We start from the raw sequence: 12,977 nt of genomic DNA, 5'->3' as shown, positions 1-12,977 counted from the left end.
AAGAGGCTGTTGTTTTGGTGCAATTCAATTAAATAAATCCCTATGAAGATAAAAAGAAAGGCACACTTCATTTTCTAAAGGAGAGATAGAAAAATAAAACAGAAGAGAATCATCACAGTGAATAAAACAAGTATGCTTCTTGGTTTGGCTCTTACTTTGGGTTGAGTCTTTGTACCCTCAAATTCATGGGCTGAAACCCTCTCAGCTGAATGTAGTGACTCATAACTCTAGCGCTCAGGAGGCTGAAGCAGGAGGATTGGTGAGCCTGGTGTGACCCTGTCTCAAAAACCCCCAAATAAGCCGGAGAGATAGCTCGGCTATTAACGTGCTTACCTGCAAGGCCTAAAGACCCGGGTTCAATTCCCCAGTACCCACATAAACCCAGAGGCAGAAAGTGGCATATGCATTTGGAGTTCGTTTGCAGTGGCTGGAAGAATTGGTGTGCCCATTCTTCCTGGTTCTCTTCTCTCTATCTTTTTCTACTTGCAATGACAATATTTTTTAAAAATCCCCAAATAAATAAATTAGATAATCAAACATAAAACTTTTAAAAATTATAATCCTCAAGATGATGGTATTAAGTAAGGCCTTTGGGGTGATTGGTGAGGTGGCTGGATCTTTAGGGTAGATCCCTCATGAATGGAACTAGAGCCCTTCTAAAGGAGACACAGAGAGACAGATAATCTCTTTGGCCACATGAGGTTACAGTGAGCAATTGTCACCTATGAGCTATGAAGGAAGACCTCATCAACCACCATATCTCCCAGTGACTTGATCTTGGATGTCTCAGACTCTGGAACTCTGAGAAGCGCATTTCTGTTGTTCATAAGGCAGCCCATCTGCACCTTTGTGTGGAAGGAGCACACACAGGCGGAGTTCTCATTGTGGTCTGACGGCTCTGTTTTCTCTAAGCATCCAGCTCCCTAACTGACATGCAAGTGTATACCTACTTTCTGTTTGGATCAAGAGTGTGGGCAAGACTAAAAGAGATGTCTGAGCAGTTAAAAGTACTGGTTTACAAAACCTGATAGCCTGGGTTCTGTTCCCCAGTACCCATGTGAAGCCAGATGCACAAAGTGGCGCATGCATATGGAGTTCATTTACAGGAGGGCCTGGAGTGCATGCACTCTCTTTCTCTCTCCCTCATTTCTCTTTCTCCCTCTCATAAATAAAAGTATTTACAAAAAGTGTTGGTTAAGGGTTTCATCCACAAAGAAGGTATTACTCCTCTGGACCACTATTGCTCAGAATTTGGAACAGGTAATGTTATATAAGATGCAGTTTAGTGAATGATAAGGTCATGTTAGGTAATGCAGGGACACACAGTGAGTCATCCTGAAACACAGGTCAAAAAGTAAATCCTTTCCTAATGGTCTTTGGAATACTTCTAATTATGCCAAACAAGCTTCCATTTAATACTGGTATACCTCTGCCATGTCTCTAATTCATAATAATCTCCTCTTTTAGCAGAAAAAGAGGACAGAACTCAGCTCACAGCCTTATTTGAATAATGATATCATCACAAATTTCCTAACAGTCTGCTCATAGTACTTTTATTTGTATTTCCCATGTATTTAAAGCAGTACTGAGTTTTTAAAATTTTTGTTTTAAAAATATCTTAAGCAGAATTTTATTTTCATGAAAAGGAATGAGAGCCTAAATTTCACCTTTTATTATTATTATTTTTTATTTTTTGGTTTTCTGAGGTAGGGTCTTACTTTGGCCCAGGCTGACCTGGAATTAACTATGTAGTCTCAGGGTGGCCTCAAACTCACAGTGATCTACCTACCTCTGCCTCCTGAGTGCTGGGATTAAAGGTGTGCACCATCATGCCTGGCTTTAAATTTCACCTTTTTAAAATATTTTTTTTTTTATTAGAGGGAATGAGAGACAGAGACAGACAGACAGACAGACAGAATAGGCACACCAGGGTCCCCAGCCACTGCAATTGAACTCCAGATGTGTGCATCACCTTGTATGCATGAGTGACCTTCCATGCTTGAGTCACCTTCTGCATCTGGCTTATGTGTGACCTGGAGAATTGAACATGGATCTTTAGTCTTTGCAGACAAGTGCCTTAACCTCCATCTCTCCAGCCCTCACTTCACCTTTTTATATGATAGAAACAATAAACTCATTAAAATGAAGAAAATGTAGCAGATCTAAAGAGCAATCCTGAGTAACTCACGCTGTTGGTGGGATCTGAATGTGGCAGGTGCTGTGAAGGTAACACTTGGATTTGCAAAGCGGAGGAAACACGGCTCCTTATCTTTATATCCTGTGTGAAAACCAGAGCTTCATGCTTTACTCATTGTAGCTGTGGAACCCAGAACAGTGGTGACTCACAGGGCATGTCGAAGACACAATGGAAGACCAAGCAAATTTAGAAAATGAACAGTTTAATGAAATTAAAAAGTGGATAAATAAATGGGTAAATAAGTTGAGCAGGTTTAATGAATAATTTAGAACAGGCAGAATGCACATTAGAACTTAAGTGCAGGTATAGTGTATAATCCTATTTTGCAACCTCTCCATAATACTAGGGGCTAATACTTGGTCTTACATCCCAAGATGCACTGTTTCACCCCAAATTCCTTATTACATGAAGACTCACATCACACAAGGAGTAAGGTAAAACTCATGCTTGCTTAGAGCGGACATGAGGCACATGCTCAGCGTTTTTGTCAGCTAGTCCGAGGACACCGCTCCATTCTTGCCCTTGTCACCCATACGTTCCCACTTTCCGCAGGTAAGGTGCTCTGATGGTGGATGGGGACATGGCTCACTGGATGAAATGCTTGCTGTGCAGGAGCAAGGGTGTGTTTGGATCCCCAGCACCCATGTGAAACAATAATTGTTTCCAATGGCACGAGCCTGTGACCTCAGTGCTGGGGAAGCAGAGACTGGAAGATCTGTAGAGCTTGCTGGCTGGCTGGCTACTCGAGCTAAATCAGCAGCTCTAGCTTCAGTGAGAGAACTTTCTCCCCAAAACCAGGTTGGGTGTGATAGAGAAAGACACCTGATATTGATCTGTGGAACCCATGTGCACATGTACACACACATACATACACATATACATGCACACCACATACAAATATACATGCAAAATAAATTTTAATCCAGGTCAGCCTGGGCTAGAGTGAAACCCTACCTTGAAAAATCAAAACAACAAAAAAACAAGAAATTTTGAGAAGGTACCCCAGTATTTCATTGTGAATGAAATAATGCTTGGCAATCCCTGGCTCAAAACAAGTCCCCAAAATTCTGTTAGCTATTTTCCTCTTTTTTCCTTTTTGTTTTTTTTGAGGCAGGGTCTTGCTCTAGCTCAGGCTGATCTGGAATTCACTAAGCAGTCTCAGGGTGGCTTCGAACTCACAGCGATCCTCCTGCTTCTGTCTCTCAAGTGCTGGGATTAAAGGTGTTCACCACCATGGCCGACAGGTATTTTCCTTTTTTTTTTTTCCTCCCAGATGATAGCTCTCAAAGGAGAAAGAGGGGCAGTTTTTAACCCCCCCCCCACTGAGTAATTTAGATACTATTTTTCAAAAAAATTTGGTTGTTACAACTGATAGTGGAAGGAGGCACATAGCTTTGTTTCTAGCACTTACCATGCAGAGACAGGGATGTTGCTCAAGATTTTACGATGCATAGGAAAGATCTCCTGGGCTGGAGAGATGGCTTAGTGGTTAAGGCACTTGCCTGTGAAGACCAAGGACCCAGGTTTGACTCCCCAGTACCCAAGTAAGCCAGATGCACAAGGTGGTGCATGTGTCTGGAGTTTGTTTGCAGTGGATAGAGGCCCTGGCATGCCCATTCTCTCTCTCAAATGAATAAATAAATAAATAGGACATCTCTTCACAGCAAAGAGTCACCTGGTCCCAAATGTTGATAGTGACAAACTTAGGAAACTCTAAGCAAAAGGACTGAGGTCCTGGGTCTTATACACACAAAGAGAGAAAAGATCTTGTCTTCTGTATCCCAATAAAAATCTTTCCCATCCAACGTTCACACTGAATTGACATGTACTTAACATGAATCTCTACTGACCTAAATTATTGCCCCCTGTGGAGTAGTTATAATGGTTAGCCCTCTCTAGTTCAGATGGAAAAGATACGGTTTCTGTCCTGATGACCTGGTTCTCCCCATCTCTTATTCTGGCTGTCAAGATTGGCCAAGAGAGATTTCCCCTCTTGACCCTCGCCAGGGCACTGATGGAGTTCCACATCCTTAAGTGCCGGGGCCTTCCACACCTGTCTCAGAGACGCCGGATCAGTGAAGCACTTGGAAGCAGACCTGGAGCATGACCAGAGCTCATCATCACAAGTCTCACTGGGAGCAGCAGCACTGTCATCGCCATGTGATGCCACTGAGCATGTGGGCACTGTGGTGACGGGGAGCCCAGGTGGCCCTGTGCATGGGATTAAGGTTATCATCGTGAGCTGTTAGTAAGAACTACACATAATGAATACTATTAGCCATCTGTAAAGCAGCCCGGCAGATGGTCTGATCTTCTTAACTGGGTTGCAATCCTCCATAATCCAGACCCTGCCAACCTGTGTGTTCTCACTCCCTGATTAACATCTCTTTGACCTTACCCCACACACTCCCTGCTATTCGTTTTTTTTTTTTTTCTCGTGACCTTCATCTTTCCCTGAATGTCATCCCTTTCTTGCTGGTTTTAGCCCCTGCTCCTCGTTCCTGAAGACTGATTATCAATCTGTGTCAGCAGTCTTCCTTATGCTTACACTACTCTAAGCCAATCTCTGTGAAATCGCTCACCCGTTTGAAGATAGTGTCTGTGACGCTGCACTCCCATTTCCATGTGAGCTTTCTCTGGGGTGAGCCTAGATTTTATTTACAGCTGCATTCCTTGTCAATACCACAGAACCTGGAACTTAGACTCATTCAATAAACATGCACTGAATAAATGTCTCCATAAATATGCACAGAGGGAACTTGGGGGTAATAAGTTTTCTCACAGGAATATGAGTATGGTCTTAGGGAGACATGACCCCAGGAGACTGTAACTGGAACGGCTGGTACTCCAAGTGCATGGCTCCCTATCTGAATCAACTGTGGATTCTTCATGCACATTTAGGCATGTAGTGCTCTTGAGATTCCAGTTCTCTAGGAAACTATTTGCGTGCCTCATGGCTGAGAAGGTTGTGTGTTCAACAATATTGGCTTCCATTTTCCTCCCAAATGCCCTCCACACTTGCTTGTAGCTCGGGATCATATGACTTCCAGCCAGTGGAAGCTTGAGGGAGTGCCATGGACAACCCCAAAAACAAAATAGAAAACAACACCCAGACATCTCCCCAATACATTCCACAGTCTTTCGATCTCTATCGGTTAAAGGCAAAGAATCCTCGAGAAGACTCTGAAGTCTGAAGGAGCCCTAAGATAGAAAAAGCCTGGGTCACTGCGCAGTCATATGAAGGATTGCGGTTGTGCGGCTGCGCCCTCACTGAAGTTTTCGAGGCTATTTCACAGCAAACAGCTGAGATATTCCACTTAGCAAGTGAAAGATTTATTTTGGCTCATAGTTTCAGAGGTCATAGTCCATGATTAGTTAGTCCCACAGCTCTTAGGCTTGTGGTGAGGTAGCACACCTCATGGCAGGACTTTGTGACAAATGTACTGTACTGTCTCATGAGCAAAAAAGTAAGAGGGGAAGGAAGAGATGGGGTCCTGTGGTGGTTTTGACAAAATGTCCCCCATAGGCTCATGTGCTTATTATCTGGTGCCTTATTGGTGGCAATTTGGGAAGATTGTGGGGTCTTTGAGAAGTAGGGGTGCACTTTGAGTTAATGTGGCCTAGCTCCCAGACCAGTATTTTGATTACTTTTCTCCTATTGTCATGGAGATGTGACCCAGACTTCCTGCTCAGACCTGTCATACTTTCCCTACCGTGATGAAACTTCTCCTTGAAACTACAGGCTGAAATAAAACATTTCCTCTCATCAGCTTGCTCATGGTCAAGTGTTTGTTCACAAACTGAGGAGGCGACTCCAGTGACAAGAGGCCCTGTTGCCTCCATTCGATTCTCTCTCTCTCTCTCTCTCTCTCTCTCTCTCTTTACAAATAAATAAAAAAACATTTTTTTAAAAAAAAGTGATTGTTGAATAATCAAAATGCATGAAAACATGAGTGTTTCTTGAACTTTTTTTCCAAAAAATAAGGAGTTGTTAGGTGGAAAAGGACACATAATGGTGGAAAATGGCTCCCCATGACTGGAATAACCTACAGAGAATCAAAGTCCAAAGTAGTGGTTTGATTCAGGTGTCCCCCATAAACCTAGGTGTTCCAAATGCTAGGTTCACAGCTGACAGAAATTTGAGAATTAACACCTCACGGAGGGAGTGTATTGTTGGGGATGGGCTTATGGGTGTTATAGTCAGTTTCCCCTCACCAGTGGTTGACACACTCTCCTGTTGCTATTGCCCACCTAATGTTGGCTAGAGATTGATGTCTACCCTCTGCTCATGCCATCATTTTCCCTGCCATCATGGAGCTTCCTCCTCGAGCCTATAAGCCAAAATAAACCTCTTTATCCCCACAAGCTGCTCTTGGTTGTGCAAACCTGACTGCAACATCCCATGAGGTTGTAGCTATAAGACATGAAATGCTCCTATAGCCATGCAGTTATCCAGGCTCTTTCCATCATGAGGCTTCATGTTTACTAAACAGTTTTTCGTGGTCACTTTAGGCTCCTAGATATATTAGGAGTGTAGGTAGTGTGTCCAAGTTAAGGTGTGAGGGTTCAGTTCATTAAAACTGTTTGATATCTCTTTAAATTGTTTGTTCTGCAAACCATCCACACATTTATTCATTTTATTTTTTTTCTTTATTAGTTATGTACATACTAAGTGTGTAAACAGCACATTTTGGTACCATCATTAGCCTCCCTGTCCTCCTCCCTTCAAAGGGACCCACCTCATTGGGGATCATGGGTCGTGCATTGTGGGGGTAGCCATCAGTTATGGGGAAGAAGCAATGTCTCTGTGCATAACATCCTAACTTACAGCTCTAACAATCTTTCCACCCCCTCTTTTGCAAATTTTCCTGAGCCACGTTGTGTTCCTTTTAGATCTATTTCAGTGATGAGGTCTTGGGAGCCTTTCTCTCTGGATCTCTGGTTTGGTAGGAGTTGAGTGTCCTCAGTGTCTATCTCCTTCACTCTTGTGCTGATACCAGGTTCACCAAGAAAGCAGCACTTTTGCTCATTTCCCCAATTCCTCTATGGTTTCAGCTGGGCCCCTGGTAAGGTGCAATGGGCTGACTCTTTCCTCAGGCTCTGTGTCCACCTGAAATAAAGAAGCAGTTTCTCCAATGGAGACTGAAGTCAGCACTGGATAAATGGGATAATCATTATTATTTTAGAGAGAATTTAATAGGTGTGGGTCATCTTGTAGCCCAAGATTCATGAGAGCTTGATATTGGAGTGTGAACTCATTTTTTGGATATGATTCTGACTTGTTTCCCAGTTCCAGCTACGGGCTCCATTTGACTGACTGAATCCATTAGCCAATTCAAGAGCAGTTGGTAACCCACCATGGCTGTGTGTCACTATTGCACTTGTGTGAGCATCATGTTGTTTGTTGCTGAATAGCTTATACCATGAGTTGCTTGGACAGATGTTGGCTATTTTACCCCAGTCGCTCATGCAGCCCCTTCTGACACTAGACAAGATAGCTGTCTGGGGACTGACTCTCTTGAAGATTTAATCCAGGTCTCTCCATGTTCCATACCAACAGCATATGGTATCTTAAGCAGTAGGGGCTTACCATTAACCTTTGGTGGGTCATCAAGTGCTCTGACAGAAGTATATCTTCTTTTGGGAAATCTTGTAGGTCTCTTTGATCAATAGCTCATTGTGGCTGTTAACCACATCCTGGTACTGGGAGTTAGAGGCCAGTACCAAGAGAAAAGAAGGAAGAAAAGGATAGGTAATATAAAAGGAAAAGAGAGAAGAGAGATACAGGAGATGATTAAGGTTAGTCTTCATCATAATCTCTCCAGGGCCCTTTGATTCAGGTGTTCCCTCTAAGGACCTGATGAGGGTTCAACCTTTTAGTCTGTCTTTCAGGATATAGGATTTTACAGTACCAGTTCCATTTGCATCTAGTTTTGTGGCCCCCCCATCAGTCTACCCCTCCCCTCCTTCCTTATTGTCTGGTCCTCGACATGCCTATTACGTATGTCAGCATCTCAGGCAGATTCAGGTTAGGAGCCACAAATGAGTGAGACCACATGACAATTGTCTTTCTGTGATTGGGCGAGTTCGCTGAGAATGATCTGTTCCAAGTTTGACCATTTCTCTTCAAACTTCATTGTGCCATTTTCCATTATTGCTGTATAGAATTCTATCATGTAGATATACCACATATTGGTTATTCATTCCTCTAATGATGGACATATGGGTTGATTCCAGTTCTTAGCTATTATGAATTGAGCAGCTATAAAAATTTTTGAGCAAATCTCTCTCAAATGAGACATGGAGCTTTTAGGATACATTCCCAGTAAGGGAATAACTGGGTCTGTTGGTAATTCTATAGTCAACCTTTTTCAGGAATCTCCATATTGCTTTCCATAGTGGTTGTACCAGCTTGCATTCCCACCAACAGTGAATGAGGGTCCCTATATCCCCACATCCTTGCCAGCGTTTGTTTTCATTTGATTTTTTGATGTTTGCTATCCTTACTGGGGTAAGGTGGAATCTCATAGTGGTTATAATTTGCGTTTCCCTGATGGTTAGGGATGTTGAACATTTTCGTAAGTGTGTATTTGACATTTGTATTTCATCCTCTGAGAACTCCCTGTTCAGTTCTCTGCCCCATTTTGTGAGTGGGTTGTTTGACTTTTTATTGTTTAAGATTTTGAGTACTTTGCAGATTCTAGAAATTAGGCCTCTGTCAGTTGGATAGCCAGCAAAACTTTCCTCCCATTCTCTGGGTAATCTATTCGCTCTGCTTATTATATATGTGTCTGTGAAAAAAACAATTTGGGTTCATGAGATCCCAATGGTTGAGTGATTGTTTCAGTTCCTGAGCTACTGGGGTTTTGTTCAGGAAGTCTTTTCCCACTCCTATGTAGTGGAAAATTCCTCCTATTTTTTCTTCCAGTAGTAGCAAAGTTTCCAGTCTTATACTGAGGTGTTTGATCATTTGGGCCTGATTTTTGTGCATGGTGGTATGTGTGGCTCTAGTTTTCTTTTCTTGTGGCATCTCTGTCTGATTTTGGTATTAGGGTGATACTGGCTTTATAATAGGAGTTGGGGAGCTTTCCTTGTTCTCCAATTATGTGGCACAGTTTGAGAAAAATTGGTTTCAGTTATTCCATGAAGGTTTGATAGAATTCATCTGAGAACCCATCTGATCCTGGACTCTTCCTTTGGGGGAGGTTTTTGATTACCTTTTCTATCTCAATGCGTGTGACAGGTTTGTTTAGGAGATTAATCTGCTCTAAGTTTAGCTTTGGTAGGTGATATGTGTCCAGGAATTCATCAATTTCATCTATAGTATCCAGATTTGTGGCATAGAGGTTTTTGAAATAAGTCCTGATGATTCTTTCAATTTCACTTATGTCTATTGTGATCTCTCCTTTTTCATTTCTAATTTTGTTAATTTGAAGCATCTTTTTTTGCTTGATCAAGTTGGCCAGGGGTTTATCAATCTTGTTTATTTTTTCAAAGAACCAGCTCTTTGTTTCATCAATTTTCTTAATTGTTTTCTTAGTTTCAAATTCACTAATTTCTTCTCTGATATTATTTCTTGATGTCTGGAGCTTTCTGGGTTGTATTCTTGTTTTTCCAATGCCTTTGGGCGTACGGTTAGGTTACTGATTTGGAATCTCTCTATTTCTGTTATGAAGGCATTTAGTGCTATGATTCTTCACTGAAGGACTGCCTTCATTGTGTCCCATAAGTTTTGGTGTGTTCTCATTGTCATTCAATCCTAGAGGAGTGGAAGTCCCAAGTTGCAGGAATACTGAAGGAGGGATGGGGGACGCTAGCCTGCTGACCTGCAGGAGGTGCCGGAGGACCTGCTCTGGTGGTGGCCATGCAGCTGCAGCCGCAGGCTCTGGAGTATGGCGTGGACGGGACCCCGTCTTGCAAAGCTGCGGAATCTGAGACCTCCCTTGGCAAAGCCTGGAGGTCTTTCAGCAACCTGCTGCCTTACAGTCTGTGCTACTGCTATCTCTTTCTTGGCATTTTTTGGAATTATAGTATGTATACTGTTGCTTATTTTTGCTTTCATTCTACCCTTCTCAGTAGTAATAGGGGAATCTAATTCAGATGTATTTATACAGTCACCAATGATTAAGCAGAAAAAGAATATTTCTATAGAAATTTATGAGGCTGTAATCTGTAAACAGATAAACAGATTATGGATCCTGAAACTATGACTAGTTTGAATGAACAACGTTTCTCAACACCACAAAGGTAGACTTCACCTAATGACACATGTCCCTCACAATGCTATGTCACATGCCTTACCAATTGTTCCCAAGAAACATTATTTACAAGAAAATTCTTATTGTCGAGGTGGTTCCAGGAATTAATGGGCACATTTCCTAAACCTACAGAGGTCTTACTAGAAAAGGAGCCTGAAATTCTAGGGAGCAAAACTAAACATCTTTCAAATAATTGGGTTGGGCCCACACAAGGAAGAAAATCAAAATATGTAACTTTCAGAATTAACAATATAGTTTGGTGGACTTCTAAAGGAAAGACATCAATGCAAAACACTGGTTGGATAGATCAACCTTTACCATATACAGGGACATACATTAATGGAATAATGATGGTCTGGAAAGATGGAAAAAGAGTTAAATATCAAAATCTTCCTTTTATGGACAGACTTGCAAGGTCAGCACCAAACTGTAAAATGGAGCAAGAAAGAAAGGTCATAGACAAATAAATCAGTACTGGATTAGAAATAGAGAACATGCTGTTATTCAGACCACAAGATAATAGGTAGAGAGTGACTAACACTGCCCTTTGTGAGGTCAAATATGACTACCACCTTATAACTGCAACCACTGCCTGCCAGGGCTCTTGGCTAGTTTTCATGAGCCTGGGTAAGATATTAACCAGCTTGCAATCTTCAACTTTCTTGTTTAAGATGTTATCAGAATGTCTATGGTACAAGAGGTTCATAAATTAAGCAAAAGCAGGGGAAACCAAGGGGAAAGAGGAATATTGTACAAGATTTCTTAGAGAATAGAAGCCACATGAGTAAGTTGCTATGTCTTGCTTGCAAAAAATATAACGTATAAATAAAGAAGCAGAGTTTTGCTCTGCATCCAGTGTGCTTCACCTAAACTACTGGTCCAAATCATTTTCTCACAATGCCGACTCCACACGACCCCTTTGAGTTCTACTACCCTGCTGGAGCTGGACCTCGGCACTGGTCCACGCATGGTGGTCATGGCTGGGATGGCGTAGTGTAGGAGGAACCTTTTGTCAGAGCAGCTGGGGCTGCAGCTGGGATGGCTGCTTGAGGGGATTGGGGAGCTAGTGGGCTACCCAAGAGCATGGGAATCAGCAGTTTCCCTACTTTGTTCTTCCGTGCCCTCCCACTGGAGGTCTACTAGGATCTCCAAACCCCTAAAAACCTCAATGATCTTGCCTTTCCTTCCCCACTAGGTGAGGTGTGGTTAGGCGAATGCCATCTTGACCGGAAGTCCCTCTTTTAAAATTTTTTGGGAGCTGGAGGGATGGCTTAGCAGTTAAGGCATTTGCCTCCAAAGCCAAAGGACCCAGGTTCGATTCCCCAGGACCCATGTTAGCCAGATGTACAAGGAGGCACATGCATCTGGAGTTGCATGTCACTAGTGGCCCTGGAGTGCACATTCTTTCTCTCTCTCTCTCCCTGTCTCTCTCTCTCCCTCTCTCTTTCTCTGTCAAATAAATAAATAAAAACTAAATATTAAAAAAAAATTTGAGGTGGGGCAGCACCTCCAGGCTGACCTGGAATTCACTATGTATTCTCATGCTGTCCTTGAACTCACAGACAGGCAGAATAGCATGATGTTTAAAAATGTCTGCTCTGCAGATGAACTAGTGGGGTTCTAAGGCATTGCCCCTTGTTACTTTCTGATCCCCAACAAAGTTACCTCATGCTCTGGAACAAGAATATAACCCTTTGTTGTGATCATGGCTATGAAGATGGAGAATAGAGACCAGAACAAGGGATGGCTAGAGTGCACTTACTTTCAACTTGGAATTTGGGGGAAGTCCTCTGAGAGAACTGCATATGAAATGAGCCCTAGAGGAATAGAAGGAGGAGGAAGTAGACATGAAGTGAGCTGCAAGAATGAGGATATATTAGTCATTTTTTTAAATCACTGGAACAATATACTTGATACAAATTCAATTTAAGGGAGAAAGGGATTGTTTTAGTTTATAGTTCCAGGTTCTAGTCCATCATTGCAAGAAAGATGCAGTGGTAGGAGCTTGGGGCCGCTGCTCGATCAAGGAAGCAGAGAGCAGGGAACGCTGCTGCTCTGCCAGCTCTCTCCTTGTGTAGAGTCCAGGGTCCCAGCCCAGGGAACGGGGCTGCTCACAGTGCAGTCTTCTCATCTCAGCTAAGCTAGTCAAAATAATCTCCCACAGACCTGTCCAAGGCTGACTTAATGTAGAGAATTCCTCACAGGTGATTCTAGGTCCTATCAAGTTGACAGTGTAAGCCATGGCAGAGGGGCTCGTTCCAGCAGAAGCAGCAGCTGTGAAAGGCTGTGAGGTGAATGAGAACAATGTATTCAAGGGACAAGTGGAGTCAATGCAGCTGAAGTCAGGCGGGAGGAGCCAGGCTTGTGGCATGCCTGGTGTGGTGGGTGGGCAGGGCTTGTGGTCCTTCCTGTGCTCCACTTGTGACTAGAAGCCACTGAAGGGACTAAAGTGGGCACAGCAGCACCTACCAGTTCAAAGTCACTTTCACAATGCAGTCCATGGTCCGTACCACATCCTTATC

Source organism: Jaculus jaculus, chromosome 14, assembly GCF_020740685.1.
Source record: "Jaculus jaculus isolate mJacJac1 chromosome 14, mJacJac1.mat.Y.cur, whole genome shotgun sequence".
Lineage (NCBI taxonomy): Eukaryota > Metazoa > Chordata > Mammalia > Rodentia > Dipodidae > Jaculus > Jaculus jaculus.
Note: the sequence above shows the minus strand (reverse complement) of the source record.